This window comes from Salvia splendens, chromosome 16 (assembly GCF_004379255.2).
Source record: "Salvia splendens isolate huo1 chromosome 16, SspV2, whole genome shotgun sequence".
Lineage (NCBI taxonomy): Eukaryota > Viridiplantae > Streptophyta > Magnoliopsida > Lamiales > Lamiaceae > Salvia > Salvia splendens.
Window position 1 is genome coordinate 33277568 of NC_056047.1, and position 23776 is coordinate 33301343.

The 23776-nt window shown below is 39.6% G+C and overlaps 1 long non-coding RNA gene across 1 annotated transcript; it reads left to right on the forward strand.

The window, feature by feature from the left end:
• Positions 1–13318: 13318 nt before the first annotated feature.
• LOC121771366 lies at positions 13319–22324 on the forward strand. Its single transcript, XR_006044008.1, has 3 exons — positions 13319–13369; positions 21369–21432; positions 22006–22324. It is a non-coding gene; the product is annotated as an uncharacterized LOC121771366 (long non-coding RNA).
• Positions 22325–23776: the final 1452 nt, after the last annotated feature.

Sequence of the window (23776 nt, forward strand, 5' to 3'; positions counted from 1 at the left end):
GAAAGTTCGCCCGACCGGGCGATTTCACCATCCCAGAACGCCCGACCGGGCGTTTGTGCGCTGAGCATCGTCCACAGTCCAGAAAGTTTGCCCGACCGGGCGATTTCACCATCCCAGAACGCCCGACCGGGCGTTTGAAGAAGCAGCGCCGAATCCAGAAAGTTCGCCCGACCGGGCGATTTCACTTTCCCAAAACGCCCGGCCGGGCGATTCAACTTTTACATCCGATTTTCCTTGTGTTTTTAGCCCTTTTCTTGGGTTTCCAACCCTAACTATAAATATCCTTTTTGTAAGACTTTAAGGGCAGACTTTGATGAATGTTATTATGAAGACTCCTTTGAGAGCATCTCCCATGTGAGATTTCTATCCAAATTCCTACATTGTAGGTTGCTTGTTTTATGTTCATTTGGCTAAATCAAGTATAGGTATGCATTTATGGTTGTGTAGTCATGAATGTGGAGCCAATGGAGTGTTTGCTTTGGGTGAAAGTAGCCTAGGGTTGCCCACATCTCTTTGTGGGAGGTCATAGGTCCTCAAAGAGGATTCCTCCTTCTTTACACTTTCTTCTCACCTTCTTTCTCTCCATCCAAAACCATTTTGAGTTTAGTTTTTGTGGCTAGCTCAACTTATCTTTACTTTATCTTTGAAAACACAAAAAAAATTGAAATCAAACACCGCTTTGGGTATTTCTTGGGCACATGGAAGGTTTCCCTCACAAGGAACCTTTATCAACCATGGTCCCGAGGAAGCCACGTGGGAGTTAGAAGATAAAATGAAAGAAAAGTTTCCCGAGTTATTTTTGTGAGACGATCAAATTTCGGGACGAAATTTCTGTTAAGAGGGGAAGGATGTAACATCCCAAATTTTTGTGACTCTTCTTATATGTTATTCGAATTTTGGATCTTGGAATTATGAAACTTTCGTTTCTATGTGATTAAGTGTTTTGCGTGAAATAAATTTTCGTGGTTAATGTGGAATGATGAGCTTGATGTTTTATATTTTCCAATGTGGGGAAATAATTAATAGGATCATGCATTTATTTTTTTCGAGCCAATTCATTGGAATTTTCGGCCCTTCCTAATTATTGAAATAGTATTTCATTTCTTGGATTTAATTAATTGTCTTGGGATACTTATCCAAATTAAATCCAAACCAAATGACCCTAAATGGTACTACATGGAATTCGAACTCCATTTTTATTTTCCTTGGTAGTTTTCGAAAATCTCCTATAGGAGAAAGAATTATTTTCATTTGATTTAATTGGTGCTTTATTGACTCTCTTCCTTTGAATTTAATCCAATTAAATCATGTTATAATTTATTTCTTCACCTAAAATAAATAGAGAGTTGGGACATTCCTTGGTTAGCAATTTTCGGTCCCTCCACTAAATTTCGGAGGATATTTTATTTGTTTCCTAATTTGTGGAATCCCTTTTTATTCAAATAAATTCCTATGTCTAATTAATTGGGGATGTGAATATTTTTTTCTTCTACTTTTCTCCCATATCACACGCCCCCTATGCAATATTTTCCTTGTGGGAATTTAATTAATTGTTGCCTATTTTATGGGAGCATTTTTCCTATAAATAAATTGCCTAATTTAAATCCTATTCTTTTAATTGGGGATTTAAATAATTTCCTTGTGCAAATTCCTTATGGAAATTTTCGGCCCCCACCATTATTTTCATACTTGGAGATTTAATTTATTTTGTTCCCTTGTTTATGAAATATTCACTTTTATTTCCTAAGTTGTGAATATATTCTCTCCAAGTAAATACCAAATAAATTCCTTGCTATTCCTACATGGAATTTTCGAAAATTTCCTCCCCTTCCCACTTGCTTATTTTATTCTTTTAATTGTGGGATTTATTTAATTATATTTTTCCCCACAATTAATTAATTAATTGATTTTAAACCTAACCCTAATCCTATAAAAACACCTAAACTAAACCCTAGCCCCCATTCTCCCTCAATTTTCGTGCCTCCCTCCTCCCTCTCCACATTCTCTCCAAAAAAACTTCTTCCACCATTGTTACTTGCATCCATTGAAGTTTATTTTCAAGAATCTCCGACGAATCACCTCGTTTCTTGGTTCTACCGATTCGTTTTGTCAAAGAAGGTATATTGGCTTCACTTTTCCTCATTCTTTTTATTTGAACCATGTTCTTGAATCCTACATGCATGTAGTGGGTGTAGGAATCGTAGATCGCAAGTTTAATCGGAGAGGGAAAGTGAGGTTGCTTGAAAACCTTGATAAATATGCGTTTCAATTGAATTGTGTGAAGTTTGATTGGAATCTTTGGTGAATGATGTAAGTTTATGTGCAAACATGATTAAGAGAGTCTTATCAAACATGATTGTGTGTTATAAGCATGAGAATTGGTGTTTGGATGATTGAGAAGGAAACCTTAATTTAGAAATTGTGTATCTGTTATCTGTGATGTTCCACCAGTAGCTTCTGATGAGTAATTGACCTATCAAACAGCCGAATTTTGATATGAAAATTTTACTGAGTAAACTTCAAGGTGTTACCTGTGTCTCGTGTGAATTTCAGCCCTTTTTATTGAAAAATGAAATTTTAATAAATTTTTGAAGTTGACTGTGCAAATCTGCCAGAACCTCGTGTTCTCGCCAAGAATGTTTCGTTTTCTGTTTGACTGACCAAATGACCTCCGATTGATGTGATTCTTGAACTAGATGAAACTTTGAATTGTCTTCTGAGTCATGTTAAATTTTCAGCCTTTTTGGGAATTGGATGAATTTATGGTAAATTTTTCAAATGAATTGCGCAGTGGTGTCAGAAATTGTATGTTCCGACCAGAGAGTTTAATATGTGATATGACTGACTAAATGACGTGATTTCGGTGTGAAAATCTTCATGGATGAACTTGAATGTGCCCTCTGTATTGTGACCAAAATTTAGCTTCATATGAGGTCGGGTGAATTTATAGTGATTTTTACAAAACGGTCGTGCAGTTCTGCCAGTTTTCTGCCTTGTTAAAATGACACCTAGTTTCAAGTTTCAAAGTATTATATGATGCATGTATGTCCAAGGAATGTGTTTAAATGTTGAAATCACTTGTGATAAGTTGGAATGTGTTACGTGTGTCTTTACACCCTTTTGACGTATGTTGGGTTGGGGAATGTGAGAAAAACGATGAGAGAGAAAATGATAGGACATGCATAGTAAAATGTTGATGTGGAAGGCTGACTTGTGTTGTCATTGACAAGGGTGTTGTGTACTCGTGAACTCGAGGATCGTGAGTTGCTATAAGTTGGGTTGTGAATTTGCTAAGCGATCGAGGTGGGCTTTCTTTTCAAACCTCTTTATTTTTCCGAAAATATGATGTGGTGTTATAAGGGTGGTTTAAAGTGTTGTCATGCCGTGATTGTTTTGATGTTGAGATTTTTGCCTGATGCCTAGTTCGTTTGAGCTTGCTCCGTTAGGCTATAGGGCTATGTTGAGATTGTGCTTGATGCCTAGTTTGTGAGTTCGCTCCATTAGGCTATAGGGCTATGATAAACGAATTCGGGTCTGAGTAGGGCCGCAAACCCTATCAGGCTGTTTACACAGAGGGGATCGTGAGCCGTCCTTGCAAGTCGGCCGGTCTCGTGGGCGAATAGTGTGGCCACACTTTCGTCACACTATGCTAAGAGGATGTGATTGATTGATTGATGTGGAAAATGAGGAGATAAATTGTCTGGCCAGACTTGGATTTTTTGTGTTCTCGTGATATTTCTTACTATATAAAACTCGAGATCATTGGTATGGATGACATAACTTATTAAAATGTTTTCGGCATGAGCTCATTGAGTATAACAAGTACTCAGCCCTGCATATTCTTTTTCTTATGTGCAGGTTGACCGGGATGTTGCGGTGGATGTTGAGCTGGCTAAAGACCCTAGGATACGTTGTGTCGTCATACATAGGCGTGATCCTTGACTCTCCCTGAACCTTATTTATCCGCTGCTATGTTTTAAATTATGTCTTAAGACCTTAATCTTTTCGTGTTGTGTTTGAACATGTATGGCGGTGTTAGGTTTAAACGAGTGTTTACGTTGTCTTTCTGAAAATGGTGTTTTCCGAGATTTAAGTTAAATGTTCGTTTTACATTAGTTTTTTTACATATATAGTTGTATTTCTTAAGTCAAATTTTTTCGATGCCCTTTATAAAAGTATGTTTCTTTACGTCTTTTAAAAAAAATGACCTTAAACTTCTTTAAACTAAGTTGTTTGTCTTCTTTAAGTCTTAAGTTGTTCTTTTAAACTGTTGTCCATGCATGTCGGTCACGATCGCCGCGTTTGTGATACCCCTGGTATGGGCGGTCGTGACAAGCATCGACCAAACGAAGTAGCCTTTCACATTGCATCCATCTCTGCTCAACACCAAATTCTTTCATTTCAGAACATGCTAAGCTAAAAACAAGTGAAGAGAATTCAAATATGCTTACTTTATAGCCTCGTTTAGGCTTGTCAAGTAGCCTTGTTGATACTTGATCATCTTCTCATCCTTGAGAGCTTCTTTGATGGACGTAAACGGGGTGTTTCCATCGTCCATTCCTGTTTAAAACATGTGAGAATGAGAGGACAACGATGTTGGGTACAAACTAATCCCACATCGGATGAGTGAAGGAAGTTGGAAGCAGTATATAACTGTTGTTCAACCCCAATTAGTTTGCTTGGCCTAAAACGGGCAATATCAAACTAATGTGCAGTCGACAATAATCACTCACCATTCTCAGTGATGATCATTGTGGTGAGGTTGGAAACATGTGGAAAATGTAGGAGACCTTTGATGTGGCCAAGACCTATGGCCTTTCATCTTAGTTAACCCTCAAATGCATAAAGAGATAACTTGATTGCAAGGCCTTTCAAGTGCTTTCTCTAGCCTATAATTAGGCTTGATCTTAGAGTGGAAGGACACACCAACAAATCATTCTCTCTTCTCTCTAGCTCAAGCATTCTAGTGTGCACATTAGGAGCATTGCATTGCTCGGTTCTCACCTCCAATTCAAGTTCGCCGGTGCCTACGAGTTTGAGGCGCTTCAACTCGGTAGGAGGAAAGTCGTTTCATCTTTGGGGACGTTGCGCCAATCCGTGAGCACTAGCCAGGGCGTATCTCGTCTTGCGGAGAGAGGGATACCTCGACTCGACTTAAAGAAGACTATAGTTTGCATCTTGTTCCTTTTATTGTATTTACTTTGTTTTATTTACCTTCTAGTTTTTGGTTCTTTTGTAATAGCAAGAGTTTGCCCGTGGAAAAGGCTACAATATTTCCAACAATCGCAAGACGAGATATTGTACTCTTGCTGAAATCATGTCGACCGAAGCTGGAATGAAGAAACGAACAGTCGCAATGTTCATGGGCTACGAAATGGTTAATTCCTTGAGATCCATTCTCTTGAGAATTGTGTTTATCGTTTGTCATTTGACAAGCAAGACCAATTTAGATTTGGTAGTAGTAACTGAGATGCATGGGTTGATGAATATATCAATGCACATTTGGTTCAATATAATTGTGTACTTATTGTTGGAAATAATACTGTGCAAATTATTTGAACGTGTTGTCATAAACAACAAAGATAACGAGGTGATCACAATGGTCTCCGACGTGGACCATGGTAATAATCCAAATGAATGGTTTGTTGATACTGGTGCCACATGTCATGTGTGCTCCGAGAGAAGCATTTTTTCTACTTACAAATCTATTGGAAATAGAAAAGTACGTATGGGAAACTAAGTCTCTTCTAAGGTGGTTGGTGTGGGTAATATGTTCTTAAAATTAGGATCAGGAAAGGTTCTTACTCTTAAGGATGTGCTGCATGTCCCAAACATCCGAAATAATTTAGTGTCAAGCTCACTTCTAGTAAATCATGGACTAGAATTTGAGTGTGAAAAGGTTATATTGACCAAGTATGAAAAGTTCATAGGTGAAGGTCACCTAGTGAATGGGCTTTTTGAGCTGAATGCTACGGTCATTCACCGTGGAAAAGGAATAAGCAATAAGGAAGATGACACATTCTCTTATTTGCTTGAAAGCTCTGATTTATGGCATAATAGATTGGGACATGTAAATCTAAATGCTATAAAAAGATTGGTGAATCTTGATTTACTAAAAGTTCACGAGTTTAACTCACAAAAGAAATGTGAAGTCTGTGTTGAAGCAAAAATGACCAAGCTACCGTTTCGCTCGGTAGAACGGAGCACAAAACCTCTAGAATTAATTCATACAGACGTATGTGATTTAAAATTTGTGCAAACTAGAGGTGGTAAAAAGTACTTCATCACATTTATAGATGATTGCACAAGGTTTTGTTACCTTTACTTATTAAGAAGTAAAGATGAGGCAATTGAAGCGTTTAAAGACTTCAAAATTGAAGCTGAAAATCAACTTAATTGTCGAATTAAGTGTGTTTGAAGTAATAGAGGTGGTGAGTATGTAGCTCCGTTTGCAGAATTATGTCATGCAAGTGGTATAATTCACCAAACAACGACTCTATATTCTCCCCAGTCAAATGGAGTTGCTAACGAAAAAATCGAACACTTAAAGAGATGATGAATGCTCTGTTGATTAATTCTGGTTTATCCTAGAACATGTGGGGGGCTGTATTAACCAATGTTTTAAAAACCGGACCGGCAAGCGAACCGGCGACGTTACTAGTTCACGGTTCAACCAGTCCAACCGGTCGAACCACCGGTCTAACCGTTTTACTGTTGCAAATATATATAAAAATATATTAAGTTTAGTAAATGATTTACAATTAATAATATATCACAAAACATTAAACCTTAGATAATTAGTGATGTATAAATATAAATAATATTAAAATTTAGTAAATATATTAAGATATATATATTTAATATTAGTTAGTCTGGACAAAAAATTTAATATTTCATGTATTAAAATTGATAATGTTTATATTAATTTAAGAAAATTTATTTCGTAAAATAATATATAATTAAATACGAATTAAGTACTTATTAATTAGTTTAGATAAGATTATTCATTAATGTCAATAGCTAGGGTATAGAAATGAAGTATGTAATATAAAAAATTTATTTATAGTAAATAATGAATCTTATATGGTACTAATAATAATATAGGTGGTAAGTAGAGCATTATTAAAATATAAAGGATGATAAATATATATTATAATTAACAATTATATTAAAGAATAATAAAATTAAAATGAATTATTAGTTTTTGTAGATAAAATTAATGGTTAATGTATAAAAATATTTAATGTTCAAATTGTTCAATGAGCTCATGTGGTGGAGTGGTAGAGGTCTTCTTAACTAGAAGAAAGGTCATGAGTTCAACTTCTACCAACAACAAATTTTAAAAAATTTTGAAAAAAAATAATAGAAAACCGGTTTCCGGTTCACGGTCCAACCGGTCCGGCCGGCCGATTCCACCGGTTCACGGAGGTTCAATGTAGTGGTGGTTTAAAGGGGTGAACCGGACCGGACTACCTACCGGTTCGCTGCCCGACCGGTCGAACCGGCCGGTCCGGTCCGGTTTTTAAAACATTGGTATTAACAGCGAATCATATCCTGAATAAAATTCCACTAAAAAATATGGATGTGACTCCTTATGAGTTGTGGAAAGGCAAGAAACCTTCGTATTCATACCTCAATGTGTGGGGGTGCTTAGCGAAGGTAGAAGTGCCTCCTCCGAAACAAGTTGCAATAGGCCTTAAAACAGTCGATTGTATCTTTATTGGCCATGAACTTAATAGTAGTGCATATCGTTTCCTAGTCCATAGGTCAGCTGTGCCTGGCGTGGCTGAAGTAACAACAATTGAGTCAAGAAATGTTATATTCTTTGAGAATGTGTACCCTTGCAAGAAGCAGGAGGATCGTTCTAGTGAAAGAATCATGGATGAATCCACTGGTTCTAATCCTTTAAAAAGGACGAGGTCAAGTCCTGAGGATATAGAACCAAGACGTGGTAAAAGAGTTAAAATTGCTAAGACTTTTGGTCCAGACTTCACAACTTTCATGTTGGATGGTGAACCAAAGTCATGGGCGGAAGCTTTGTCTGGCCAGACACAGTGTGGTGACAAGAAGCTATTAACAGTGAAATTGAATCCATCATGAGTTATAACACTTGGGTGTTAGTAGACTTGCCTGGAGGCTGTAAGGCTTTAGGGTGCAAGTGGATTCTGAAAAGGAAATATAAGCCCGATGGTACTATAGATAAGTACAATGCTCGCCTAGTTGTCTAAGGCTTTATGCAGAAAGAAGGGTATGACTTTTTTTATACCTATTCACCTGTTACGAGAATCACTTCCATTCGGGTGCTTCTTGCGATTGCTGCTTTGCACAATATTGAGATTCACCAAATGGATGTGAAAACTGCGTTTTTAAATGGTGATTTGGAAGAAGAAATATATATGGAACAAAGACTCCTTTGGAGCTCAATGTCCATCTTAGCAAGAATATGGGTGATTCTGTTGCTCAAGAAGAGTATGCAAAGTCATTGGAAGTTTGATGTTTATCACAAACTGTACTCGACCTGATCTTGCTAGTCCTGTAAACAAGCTGAGCTGATTTACGAGCAATCCAAGCAAGGAATATTGGAAAGCTCTGTGTAGAGTTTTGAGATACTTGAAGTATATTATTAACTTTGGGCTGCATTACATAAGATATCCCCAAGTACTTGAAGGGTACTGTGATGCAAATTGGATCTCTGATTCAAAAGACTCATTTTCGACAAGTGGGTATGTGTTCACTGTGGGGTGGTGCTGTCTCGTGGAAATCAACGAAATAGATGTGTATTGCTCGTTCCACCATGGAATCTGAGTTTATCACATTGGATAAAGCAGTGGAAGAAGCCGAGTGGCTTAGAAACTTCCTAGAAGATATTCCATGCTGGAAGAAGCTAGTGCCGACAGTAGTGATACACTGTGATAGCCAAGCAGCTATAGGGAGAGCACATAGTGGCTTATACAATGGTAAGTCTCGACATATTCGTCGGTGACATAATACCGTCAGGCAATTGATCACAAGTGGTGTTATCACAATTGACTATGTTAGGTCAGTGGATAACTTAGCGGATCCGTTAACAAAATGTTTAAACCGTGATCAAATGCATAAATTGCTAAAAGGAATGGGACTGAAAACTGCATCTTAAAAGATGAGTATAGTGTAACCCAACCATACGATTGGAGATCCCATGGGATTGGTTCAATGGGAAAATGAACCTATACAAATCTAGCTGTAACACTCAGAAGATTTTAATCTTCGCCCATTCTTTAGAAAGCATTTAGTGTTGTAACCTGGAAGTGGTAAGAGGTTAAGTCTTTTGACTTTTAATGATTCTTAAAATCGCAAGGAGATGTAGTATGGCAGGATACTCATGAAAGAATCACCTATGTAAGTGAGAAGTGAGACCGCTTCGTGTGTGTCAGTCACTTATGAATTCCAAAGAGGTGTTCCACGGCCGAAACGGACACAAACGTGAGAACTGATGGAGTTGGGATAATATTGTGTTGATGCTATTGACTAGGCATGCACCAAGGAGGAATAGTTCAAGGCATCGCGTCCACTAGCCCGCCGGTATGTCCGATAGTGTTGACTATGGAAGGTTCAAAATCACAAGTTACCTCTCCAAATGCAGTATCGTTTCTCGAGAACTGAGTAAAAGAGTCTGCATACATGCATACTTGTCTGGTGTTGGTTTGAGCTTGCAGCGCTCTAACCAATGTGCGGGATTGTTGGAAACATGTGGAAAATGTGGGTGACCTTTGATGTGGCCAAGACCTATGACATTTCAACTTAGGTAACCCTCAAATACATAAAGAGATAACTTGATTGCAAGGCATTTCAAGTGCTTTCTCTAGCCTATAATTAGGCTTGATCTTAGAGTGGAAGGACACACCAACAAATCATTCTCTCTTCTCTCTAGCTCAAGCATTCTAGTGTGCACATTAGGAGCATTGCATTGCTCGGTTCTCGCCTCCAATTCAAGTTCGCCGGTGCCTACGAGTTTGAGGTGCTTCAACTCGGTAGGTTGAAAGTCGTTTCATCTTTGGGATACCTTGACTCGGCTTAAAGAAGACTATAGTTTGCATCTTGTTCCTTTTATTGTATTTACTTTGTTTTATTTACCTTCTAGTTTTTGGTTCTTTTGTAATAGCAAGAGTTTGCCCGTGTAAAAGGCTACAATATTTCCAACAGAGGTTCCCATACTCCTTTCTTATGTGATTCATCAAGCTTCTTATCCCATCGGGAACAATGTACAGCCACACGGAATTCGCCTGCAATCCACATTCATAAGTTTTCGTATTTTCCTTTCCATTCTATTGTTTGATGATTCTGCATACTTACTCTTTCATACGCGGGCTTTCCCAACGCAACGGCTGCAAATTAGATGAAGAGGTCAAAATTATGCTCGTTTCAATGCAACAACAACAACGATGATGATGGATTAGGCAAGCAACATACGAAATGTGATGGCACCCGAGTCTGCAAGGGGGTCATTGAGCAAGACACCAATGATGTTAGTGTCAGGTTTAGTATACTGAAAAGCATGTTTCGAGCAAATTCGCACATATAGGAATCTTGCTTGTATACGAAAAAACTCTACAATCCACTTTTAACCCGATTCAGTATTATTCGAGCAGTTTGCACTAATAGAATCAGTATATTATTACATTGTGTTTACTTGTGCGTTTATAAGATGTTTTATAAACATTTAAATGCATAAGAAGTAAACAATGCCTAAGTCTTTTGCTTAGTAGACTGGTCGTGGGCTGCGCTCACTTTAAGGTACTACAGTCAGTTCTAAGCAATGCTTTGCAAAAGAAAAAGAAGAATTTCACAACCTAGATAGGCTTTGGCTACCTATCGTGAAAGGTTGCAATGTCAGTCCGATTATTTCTAAGCCTTATTGAAATAAGATGACGTTGGTGTGGTATAGCACTGAATGGATCTAACAGCAAGACGTGTCTTTATGCTATCTACTGAAAGACTAGGGCTTGATAAATATATATTTCTTAATCTACATACGTTAGCATTGAGCATACGATATTGAGTATCTACTACTTTGACTTACCAAAGGTGCGGGTTTTTCGTCACCCAACGATCCAGGTATATTGGGTAGTGGTGATCATTATCTAGCGGTGCTAGGATTGCTATTATATTGAATCGTGCGCGAGGTGAGTCTTGTTTGATAAGGTCCTCAAGAGGAGCTTGAACAAGGTTTTTTATTCGAAAACTGACCAGTTGGAATTTAATTATTCCATGAATAATAAATAAGTGTTTCTTGCTAAGTCCACTCTTGGAATTAATAAGATGTTAATTAATTAAGTCCATAGCAGACTTTAATTAATTAATGGACATTTATATCTTAAGCGCGGGAAATAAATAATAATAAACAAATTGGAAACCCGGATTACTTGTAATTTCAGATTTGAATGGGGAGGTCAATATTACGTTTGTAGTGGCTGCTCGTAATATTCCAATATAAGCTTGTATTAAATTGTGAGTTCAATTTAATTAGTAAAAAGCTAATTGGGGGAGCTCATATCCAAAATCTTCCATAGATCCCTGACTGGGCCCAATATGTAACTATTATAAATAGAAGAATAAATGAGACAGAAAATTAATTAATTTCATAATGAAATTTTCGTCCCTCTCTAATTAGTAGAGGAGATCGAAATTTTCAGCTCCTCCTCCGTGAGGAATTTCCGTCTTCTTTATTCGAGTCCTAGTGTTTCGATAAGATCAGCCCACCCTGATGTCGAGATACAGTTCGGGACACCAGTCAGAAGATCCATGGTCTAGTATTGAAGATCATCGTGGAGAAGGCGCGAGCAATCGATGATTCTTTGGAGAATCAAATCGGTAACTCTAAACCGTAGAATTCATGTTTAGGATTTATATTCTTTAAGCATGAATTATTTGCGTTCTAGCATGTAATTCTATGTTAACATGTGAATAGATTAATCTCATAATCTATCAAATAGATCCTACCTCTGATTTATTTGTTTTGTACAAGTCTTCCGCTGTGCAAGGGGCTCTAAACCCCAACAATCGGTATCAGAGCCAGTTTTTGGCCCTGATTATGTGGATTAATTTCATGTTATGTGAATTGCTTGAATACATGTTTTTCTTTGTTGCGTGGTTGTTATTTTTCGAATGAATGACCATTACGTGTGAACGAAGAATTTAAAAACAGTGACGTGTTGGCGGCAGAAACTATGAATCAATTAGTGCGCCGCACTTTTTAGGAATTGAATTCCTTGTTCAAATTGATCCAGCATATATATAATGATTGCTGTAATAATCGGTTTGAATTGCATGAAGCATTGCCTTACGTGAATTAACATTCCAAGTCGGCGATTCATGAGTTGCGCTGCGAAAACGGTGCCGGCAGCGTTGGAGTTTTTGCGTTGGGCAGCAGCTGCTACAAAGTCGACGTCACAGTAGTGACTACGACGCAGCGGCAGCGCCGGGAACAACGCAGCAGCAGGGACGGATCCACCTTAATATAAGGTGGGGCAAATGCCCCTCCTCAAATATTTTTACTATATGCTATTTTGTCAATTTTGTAATTTTTTTTTTTGAAATTTCTTTATATTTGCCCCTTCTCAAATTCTCAAATTTCCAATACATATAATTTTGCCCCCGTTCATTTATATTCCTGGATCCGTCCCTGTTTACATTGCTGTTCAAATACATTTGATTAGAAATGTGCCACTCAACCTTTTAAAAGCTTCATAATGGGGATAGTTATCCCTTTTACGTGGATTAGATAGTATCATCATCAAATTGATGTGAGACAAGATTTAGAGGTTAAACACATTTTATAGAATGATTGGGATGGCATTATATAATGATTAAACATTGGAGACATATTGTAACGCCCCACTTTTTGAACCCCACTTTGTGAACCCTAAAGTACGTGTATTTAATGCTTTTGATATTGCGAGGTCCGCGAATTAATTATCGAGTAAAATTGTTGGTGGATTAATTGTTGTCGGACTAGATACTGTGAAATAATGACTGCACGAATTTAATTAATTCCGGAATATTTAAACGGATGAATAATTATATCCTAAGTCCGAAATAAATATAGCTCGAAGGGAAAATGCTTGCGATAATTTATTTACTTTTTATTGATTTGGGAATTTTATTTCGATATCGTGGAGGAAAATACGAGGAGCCAACGGAGGAATTAAGGGTATAAGCGGCAGCCGAATAACCGAAAACCGAGATAAATAATTTCGCTTAGGATGCATGCATTTTATTGGTTAAATTGGAAAGTATGTTGATATAGGTGCTATTTAAATTCTAAAGGTGAGACTTCGCAAGGGAATCGAGATACCAAAGGGAAGGAAGTGTAGAGAATTATTCAATTGAGGTGGGCTTTCTTTTACTAAACTCTTTTACGATTTTTAAAAGTATGATTATGGTGTAATAAGGGTGGTTTAAATTGTTATGTCATGCCATGTTTGTTTTGATGATGAGATTGCGCCTGATGCCTAGCTTGTGAGTTCGCTCCATTAGGCTATAGGGCTATGTTGAGATTGTTGCCTGATGCCTAGTTTGTGAGTGCGCTCCATTAGGCTATAGGGCTATGTTAAACGAATTCGGGTCTGAGTAGGGCCGCAAACCCTATCAGGCTGTGTACACATGTGGGATCGTGAGCCGTCCTTGCTAGTCGGCCGGTCTCGTGGGCGAATAGTGTGGCCACACTTTCGTCGCACTATGGAAAGAGGATATGATTGATTGGTTGTTGAGAAAGTGGGGAGATTGTTTTGCCTGGCCAGGCTATGAAACTGTTTTTGTGATACTCGATGATATTTCTTTTCTAAATGTAAAACTCGAGTTCACTATGGTATGGATGACATAACTTTCATCAAAATGTTTTCGGCATGAGCCCATTGAGTATTTTTATAGTACTCAGCCCTGCATGTGTTTTCCTTATGTGCAGGTTGAGCGGCGACGAGGGTATGGTGGTGTTGAGCAATTTAACTGGTGATCGAACTGTTGTCTTTGAATTATGGGTGTCGTTGTGTCTTCACACATGACGTCACTCTTTCTCTTGGTCGTTTCCGCTGTGACATTTCTTACACTTATCTTTTATTGGGCTTGCAACTTAAATTATTTGGATGCTGAATACTTGGGATTTTACCAGTTTATGTCAAATACTTGGTCGTTTCCTTTGAATATTAATTATTGGTCAAATTCGTCTTTGAAGCCCTAATTCTTTTTGTCTTTTATTAAATTCTCTTAATCACGATCGCCCACATTTATTAACCCTAAAGGGCGGTCGTGACAGTTTGGTATCAGAGCCTCAGTTTCTTTCCGCTCTGGACCCAAGAGTCTCTTTGAGTAAAAAAAAAAAATCTATCCTTGTCTTTATTGGTTAAAGTGTATAAACATCGAAGGTTCAACACCACAACTCGTCACGCCCAACCACAAAAGAAGAGGTAAGAATATTTTGGCGACTTTTAAAATGAATTACTGAAATTTTTGAAATTTGAAGGAAAAAATGGTTCCTTGTGAAAATGGCAATTTTGGGCCTATTGGAAATTTAAAGTAAAAGCTATGGATTTTGGAAAATGTTTGTGATCATACGAGACGTGAGACACTATGGGAGTTTGTAATTGAAGGTGTTGAATGTTATGGATATTGAAGTGTGAGTATGAATCGCATGCTTGAGGCGGAGACTTGTTATTACATGTTTGGACTGCGAATTTTATTTGAAGATCATATATGTTGATTACTTGAACGGCGAAAATTCTAATGCATATTTCGTTGAAATTGTATGATTTTGGAACTATGAAACGCAAAGTATGACACGTGTGTAGTTGCAATTATGTGATTGTGATATATAGATGGACATGAATTGCATGATTTATGGAATGCGATTTCCATGGGCGAGCGATAGATTGAGTTATTAGTTTTTAAATATTAATATATGTTGGATGAAATGCTATGGAATGCCAAATGGTTTATATGGATAAACATGTTTGACTGCGCAATATATAAATAACGTTTTATGTGATGATAATTCATGATTGATGAAGTACGAGGTATCGTATAGAATCATTGTGAAAGTGAAATGTGGAATTTTGAACTTCGTTGTAAATGTAGAACTCATATGAAGCTTGAATTAAGCGACGATTGAATATGTGTTGAAGTATGAGACTATGAACTCTGTCTGGGAAACATAGAGTGCCTAAGAAGTATGTTAGGCTGAACGTGCTTGAACATAGTTGTAAATTGATGACTACAATATCACTTTCCTGAGTGATGGGACAAACGAAAACATATACTTCGAACTAGACGGATTATTGTAATTGCCTATTGTCTTCCCTGGATGATAAGAACAAAAAGAAAGGAAGTTTCTAACGAGATCAAGACAAGAAGAAATGTTAGGTGATGTATCCTAACAACGACGAGAATTTGTGCCTGCAATCAAATAAAGTGAATGCAATCGTGAATAACATGTTAATGCGACGACGCGTTACAAATATGACAACAGTTATGACACGTTAAGGCCGGGAGGGTTATTACCATGTTTTAATGAGAATGACCGCTAGGGCGTGCCAAAAACAATATGAAGATGTGACCTTCAAAGACAATTAATTGTTGTAACGACACCAAGAATCTTGACTTAGAATCTAGAGTTTTCTAGGACGCTTCTATTATCTTCGGGAAATGACGGAGTGCCACCTTTGTAGCTAGAATGGATGAATTTAATTGACGGTACTTACTTGGATTATCAGGAATCTTTCTATGAAGCTCCTTGAAAATGAATTCTTTTCGTGCATTTAGAACTTTTGATTGACCTGAAATTTGCAAGTGATGCATCACTGTTTCCTTTTAATGAAAGTAGTGACTCATTCTCGTTCCACTTGAGTCATTTTCAGAGCCATTTTAAATAAAGACCAATTTCAATAGTGCTCCTCATGTTGAAACCCGTTTTGATCCAAGTAAGACTGTTAAATAGGTTTCTAAATTCTTGATACAAGACTCTCAAGAAAGACAATGGCTCGATCTCTGCAAACACATATGAGGAATACGTTTCAAGAGACACATACAAAAAAATGATACACCAACAACACGAGGAGTCGAATATTTTTGGCATCTACGCTTAGTTGTAGCAAGCGGCTGAAGAATCGAACGTTATGCCCTACCTAGATATTAGGTCTTGAGAAATAAAAAGTTGAGAGAAGTCGTGTACACCAAATTATCACGTCTTGCGGCTCAGAATTTGCGTAAGTGGTTTGATCAAGGGATATATGGATAACAACAGAAAGTGGTGAGTCAATGTATTTAAGATCGTCGCATAAGATCATCATTGTACGATAGTATTGGAATGAAAATACGAGCACCCTGATAGATTATGATATACGAACGAAGGTCGTAGACGAGAGAAAATCATCCAGCAAGTGGCGAAATTGAATCAACTAAAATGGGAAATAATCGAAAGGAGAAACGCGTGCAAGCACCATCACCATCACCTCCTCCACCTAAGCCAGAATGACATATTGAATGGTTTTGCTAAAGCGAAATCCTTCTATCTTCGATGGGATAGGAGAGCCAGCAAAGGCCGAGACTTGGATATGCGCTTTGGAACGTATTATCACAGTTCTGATGTGCAACGATGAGGAACGAATGACTTGTGTGACCTATGGGTCAGCCGACATCTGGTGGGATACCAAGATGAAGACTACGCCACGAGATCAAGTGGGTAGAATGACTTGGGAGAACTTTAAGGAGGAGATATATATCAAGTACGTACCAACGAGCTACCGAAAAGCAAAGGCGGCTGAGTTTTACAACTTAACCCAAGGGCGCATGTCGGTGACTGAATATGATCGAACACTCTGCGATATGACTCGGTATGCACCTGAACGAGTTGACACCGACGAGAAGCTAGCCGATAAGTTCCGTGAGGGTCTAAGGCATGAGATAAAGATGACACTAGCTAGTCGTGGGAGACTTACATACGCGGAAGAGTTGGCCCTCGCACTAGATGTTGAGGCCACTATGCCCAATGAGAGGGCGATGTGAAACACTACACTAGCACTGCCTCCACCACATTATTCTCGAGAGAAGAGAAAGTGGGATGAAAAATAGGACCCACTATGAAAACAAGAGTTACCAGCCCACCCAAAATCGACCACAGTATGGGGGTAGTTAAAATTTCTCTAACCAGAGGGGTGACTTTCGACCCAGACCACCACAATGCAATGTGTGCTCCAAGTACTATTTCGGAGAGTGTAGAATGCGGAACACTACCAAGTGCTTTAACTGTGAGGGAAATGGCCACTTCTCTAGAGAGTGTTCGAGCAAGAATGCGGGGATGGGGTCAAGGCAGAACAATCAAGGATTCTGTCAGCAGTCGAGGGCACCACCGGCTGAACTAAGGATGAATTGTGATCAACCTCCGCGACAACAACAACCTCACCGCCCAAGACCTCCCTCCCAGGCTAGAGCATATGAGCTGAGTTTTAGACAACCCAAGACTGAACAAGGGAGTCACGAGAACGGGAATTTGGAAGGTATGGGCAAACTCCTCGATACGGGCGCATCGCATTCTTTCATATCAGAACTATGTGTGGACACATTAAGTTGCCAGCAAATAAATCTGAACATAAGATGATGGTGACCTCACCAGTGGGAGAGGTAGTAGAGATTTCTCGAACATGCTCGAACATAGAAATTGTTATGGGAGAACTTAGGCTAGTCGCGCATGACTTACAAGTTATGGCCATGAAGGATGTCGATGTAATATTGGGAATGGATTGATTGACTGCGAATTTTGCTACGATCCGATTAAGGAGAGACAAATATCATTACAAGCCCCTGGATAGGAACCAATCGTGTATCATGGAATCACGATGAACAGAAAGACGTCTATCATTTCCGCACTCCAAGCCACTACGATGTTGAGAAAAGGGCATCCTGCCTATCTGGTCTATCTGCAAGGAGACGAGAAGGAGGAAAAGAAAGTGGAGGATGTCGCTGTGGTACGAGAATTTCCAGACGTCTTCCCTAAAGCGTTACATGGTCCACCGCCAGATCGACAATTGGAGTTCACAATCGACCTAGAGTCAGGGTCGGCACCGGTTTCCAAGGCCCCATATCGAATGGCGCCTAAAGAGTTGGAGGAACTCAAGACACAACTACAAGAGCTTATGGAGTTGGATTGCATTAGACCCAATGTTTCACCGTGGGGCGCGCCTTTGCTTTTGTTAAGAAGAAGGATGGATCGATAAGAATGTGTATCGATTATAGAGAGTTGAACAAGATGACTCTCAAGAACAAATATCCACTGCCGAGAATAGATGACCTAATCGATCAACTTCGAGGAGCTGGTGTGTTCTCAAAGATGGACATAAGGTCCAGATACCATCAACTGAGAGTCCGAAGAGAGGACATACCAAAGACTGCCTTTCGCACGAGATATGGACACTATGAGTTAGTGGTAATGCCATTTGGATTGACGAGTGCACCTGCAGTATTCATGGATTTGATGAACCGAGTATTTCACCCATACTTGGATAAATTCGTTTGGTATTCATAGATGATGTACTCGCCTATTCGAGGAATGAGAAGGAACACGAGGAGCACCTGCGAATCACTTTGGAGACGTTGAGGAATGAGAAACTGTATGACAAATTCAGCAAGTGTGAGTTTTGGCTTAAAGAAGTGAACTTCCTTGGTCACATTGTGTCAACAAAGGGAATCCGAGTGGACCCCGCCAAGGTTGAGGCGGTACAGCAATGGAAAGCACCCTCAACACCAAACGAGATTCGGAGTTTCTTAGGCTTGGCAGGATACTACCGAAGGTTTATAGATGGATTCTCCAAGATAGCGAGACCTATGACCCAACAACTCAAGAAGGGGGTAAAAGTCAACTGGACCCCAGAGTGTGAGGCATGTTTCCAACTGTTGAAGGAAAAACTAACTAGTGCACTGATTCCAGCTGTGCCAGAGCCTGGATTGAACTACGTGGTATACACTGACGCTTCGAAGGTGGGACTTGGATGCGTATTGATGCAAAATAACAAGGTGATTGCCTACATGTCACGACAATTGAGGCCAAACGAGTTGAACTATCCAACCCACGACTTGGAGCTAGCAGCGATAGTACACGCCTTAAAGATTTGGAGACATCATCTCTACGGAGTCCGATGTGAGATCTTTACGGATCACAAAACCCTGAAGTACTTTATCAAGCAAAAAGATTTGAACATGCGGCAACGAAGATGGCTCGAATTGGTGAAGGATTACGATTGTTGCATCAATTACCACCCCGGCAAAGCAAATGTTGTGGCGGATGCTTTGAGCCGGAAAGATCATTCTCAGCTGGCAACTTTTCTCACCAAAGAGGAAAGCCTGATTCGCGAGTTCAGCAAGATGCGGTTGGAAGTAGTGAGGGCACCTGAAACAGTGGAAGCACGAATCGCCACTCTAGCTGTTGAACCTGATCTAAGGTCGAAGATTATTGAAGCACAACGAATGGATGCGGAATCAGAGGAAATTCGTATAGAAGTGCGAACTGGCGAACCTGGAAATTTTAGTGAAGAAGGCGACAATGCCCTTACTTTTGAAGGAAGATTATGCATGCCGGATAGCGAGGAGCTCAAAAATGAGGTTATGAGTGAAGCGCATGGAACTCCTTACACTGCCCACCCAGGAAGTACGAAAATGTATCAAGATTTGAAGAAATCCTTTTGGTGGAATGGTATGAAGAGGGACATAGCATCATTTGTCGAAAGATGCCTAGTCTGCCAGTGAAGATTCTACATCAACGACCGTATGGGATGTTGCAACCACTAGAGATTTCTGAATGGAAATGGGAGCACATCGCCATGGATTTTGTGACGGGATTGCCAAGGACTCTGAGAGGGAACACCGCCATTTGGGTAATTATAGACCGACTCACTAAGAGCGCGCACTTCATTCCGATTCTTGTAAGCTATGGGTCCAATAAACTGGCTCAAATCTACATAAGGGAGATAGCTCGATTGCATGGAGTCCCAGTGACTATCACGTCCGACCGTGACCCAAAATTCACCTCAAGATTTTGGATGAGTCTGCAGAAAGAGCTTGGAACCAAATTGAATTTCAGTACAACGTTTCACCCGCAAACCGATGGATAATCCGAAAGAACGATCCAAACTCTCGAGGATATGTTGAGAGCTATGGTACTCGACCGAGGAGGAAGTTGGGAGGCAGCACTACCAATGATCGAGTTTGCCTACAACAACAGTTTTCAGGCAACGATAAACATGGCACCGTACGAGGCATTGTATGGAAGAAAGTGTAGATCGCCGCTCTACTGGGATGAAGTTGGCGAGAGAAGAATACTCGGACCTGATGCAGTTGAAGAGACGGTGGGAATCGTTCGACAAATTCGTGAGAGGATAAAAGAAGCTCAAAACGGACAGAAATCATACGCGGATGTCCGACGAACCGACTTGCAATTTCAAGCTGGCGATAAAGTTTTCTTGAAGGTATCTCCGTCAAAAGGGATAACACGATTTGGCGTCAAGGGCAAATTGAAGCCGCGATTTATCGGACCTCATGGATTTCTCGAAGGAGTGGGCCCCGTTGCATATCGATTGGCGCTACCACCAAAACCTTGGAAATGTGCACAACGTTTTTCATGTGTCACAGTTACGAAAATACATGTTCGACCCAAAACACGTGATCCATTTTGCGGAAGTCGCGTTGAATCCAGACTTGAGCTATGAGGAGAGACCCCAATCCATTTTAGACCGAAAGATCCAGAATGTGAGAAATAAACCTGTTGCTTGTGTGAAGTGCTATGGGAAAATCATGGGCATGAAGAAGCCACGTGAGAGAATGAGGATAAAATGATGGAATTGTACCCAGAACTCTTTACTTGAGGGTAGCAAATTTCGGGACGAAATTTCTGTTAAGGGTGGTAGGATGTAACGCCCCACTTTTTGAACCCCACTTTGTGAACCCTAAAGTACGTGTATTTAATGCTTTTGATATTGCGAGGTCCGCGAATTAATTATCGAGTAAAATTGTTGGTGGATTAATTGTTGTCGGACTAGATACTGTGAAATAATGACTGCACGAATTTAATTAATTCCGGAATATTTAAACGGATGAATAATTATATCCTAAGTCCGAAATAAATATAGCTCGAAGGGAAAATGCTTGCGATAATTTATTTACTTTTTATTGATTTTGGGAATTTTATTTCGATATCGTGGAGGAAAATACGAGGAGCCAACGGAGGAATTAAGGGTATAAGCGGCAGCCGAATAACCGAAAACCGAGATAAATAATTTCGCTTAGGATGCATGCATTTTATTGGTTAAATTGGAAAGTATGTTGATATAGGTGCTATTTAAATTCTAAAGGTGAGACTTCGCAAGGGAATCGAGATACCAAAGGGAAGGAAGTGTAGAGAATTATTCAATTGAGGTGGGCTTTCTTTTACTAAACTCTTTTACGATTTTTAAAAGTATGATTATGGTGTAATAAGGGTGGTTTAAATTGTTATGTCATGCCATGTTTGTTTTGATGATGAGATTGCGCCTGATGCCTAGCTTGTGAGTTCGCTCCATTAGGCTATAGGGCTATGTTGAGATTGTTGCCTGATGCCTAGTTTGTGAGTGCGCTCCATTAGGCTATAGGGCTATGTTAAACGAATTCGGGTCTGAGTAGGGCCGCAAACCCTATCAGGCTGTGTACACATGTGGGATCGTGAGCCGTCCTTGCTAGTCGGCCGGTCTCGTGGGCGAATAGTGTGGCCACACTTTCGTCGCACTATGGAAAGAGGATATGATTGATTGGTTGTTGAGAAAGTGGGGAGATTGTTTTGCCTGGCCAGGCTATGAAACTGTTTTTGTGATACTCGATGATATTTCTTTTCTAAATGTAAAACTCGAGTTCACTATGGTATGGATGACATAACTTTCATCAAAATGTTTTCGGCATGAGCCCATTGAGTATTTTTATAGTACTCAGCCCTGCATGTGTTTTCCTTATGTGCAGGTTGAGCGGCGACGAGGGTATGGTGGTGTTGAGCAATTTAACTGGTGATCGAACTGTTGTCTTTGAATTATGGGTGTCGTTGTGTCTTCACACATGACGTCACTCTTTCTCTTGGTCGTTTCCGCTGTGACATTTCTTACACTTATCTTTTATTGGGCTTGCAACTTAAATTATTTGGATGCTGAATACTTGGGATTTTACCAGTTTATGTCAAATACTTGGTCGTTTCCTTTGAATATTAATTATTGGTCAAATTCGTCTTTGAAGCCCTAATTCTTTTTGTCTTTTATTAAATTCTCTTAATCACGATCGCCCACATTTATTAACCCTAAAGGGCGGTCGTGACACATATTAAGTTCAATTTATTAGTGCTCCCTTAGTCTACGAAAAATAGTCTCATAATCTCATTTGTAAATGATACGAATTTTAATGAGAAATTTGTAAAGTGAGAGAGAATGAAGAAAAAGTAGATAATGTATGAGAGGGAATGAGAAAAAAGTAAGAAATAGTGGGAATGAGAAAAGTGGATAAAGTATGAGGGCACCCACAGTGGGGCGGAAGATAGGCCGCCTGATGACTCGGGCGCGCCATCGTCCGCCACTGTGGGTGCGCGGACGATGGACGATGCATCGTCCTCGCCCGACAGATAGTCCGCGGAGGAAGCGCGGACGATATGGCATCGTCCTCCCACTGTGGGCGACGTGGACGATGGAGCGGACGATGCAATGCGTTTTTATTTTTTTTTTCGAATTTTGTCTATTTATTAAACCTCGTTTCTCATTCTATTTTTCATACGAACATTTCTCGCATCTCTCATTTCTCTCATCTCTCACATTTCTCCATCTCTCACAAACCAAAATGAACCACGACGACGACCGGAGTTCCTTGGAGGGCGGTAGTCCGACCTTGACTAAAGCCTTAAATGCAACCATTCAAGACGCAATGGCGGAATGCTTAGCTGAAATGCAGCGCAAGGAGGCGGCGGCGGCGGAGCAGATCCCCAGGCCTATTCGACGTCGGACTTGCCCAGCTGCAGAGACGACGTTGCTGTCACAGCAACGACGCAGCAGCAGGAGCGGCGGACTGACAGCAACGACGCAGAACAGCGGCGTCAACTCGAGTGGGAGCCCATGGGGATTCCCGGACTCATGACGCGGCAGCAGCGGCTGCGGTAAAGCAGCTGCAAGGGCACGCCGGCGGTTACACGGACAGCGCAGCAACGATGGTTTGGGACGAGCAGCAGCGGCTGCAGGCTCAGTGGGAGTGCAGCGGCGCTGAATTTGGGGTTTCCCTATGTGCGACGCTCATGCGGGTGGGACCCACGCGACGTCGCATCGCCTCGTTTCTTAATTTCGCTTTCCAATTTGATTAGGGTTTCCAAATCCTTGGATTTAATTTTGGAAATAATTTAAGATAAACAGGGAAATAAGATTTGAATATATCTTGTGGATTTTATATATTAAATAAGATTTGATTTGGTATTAAATCATGGATTAATCAGATTCTTTCCTTATTTAATGGATTTATATGGATTTTATTCCTATATTAATCCTAGTTATATTTGGAAAATAATAATCTAATATTTATCTATATCCTATGGATTTATATGGATTTATTCCTAGATATATCCTAGTTGGATTTAGATAATGATAATACTATTTTATTCTTATTCTATGAATTTATATGAATTTATTCATAGATAAATTCTAGTTGGATTTGGATAGTGATAATATAATATTTTATTCTTATCTTATGAATTTATATGGATTTA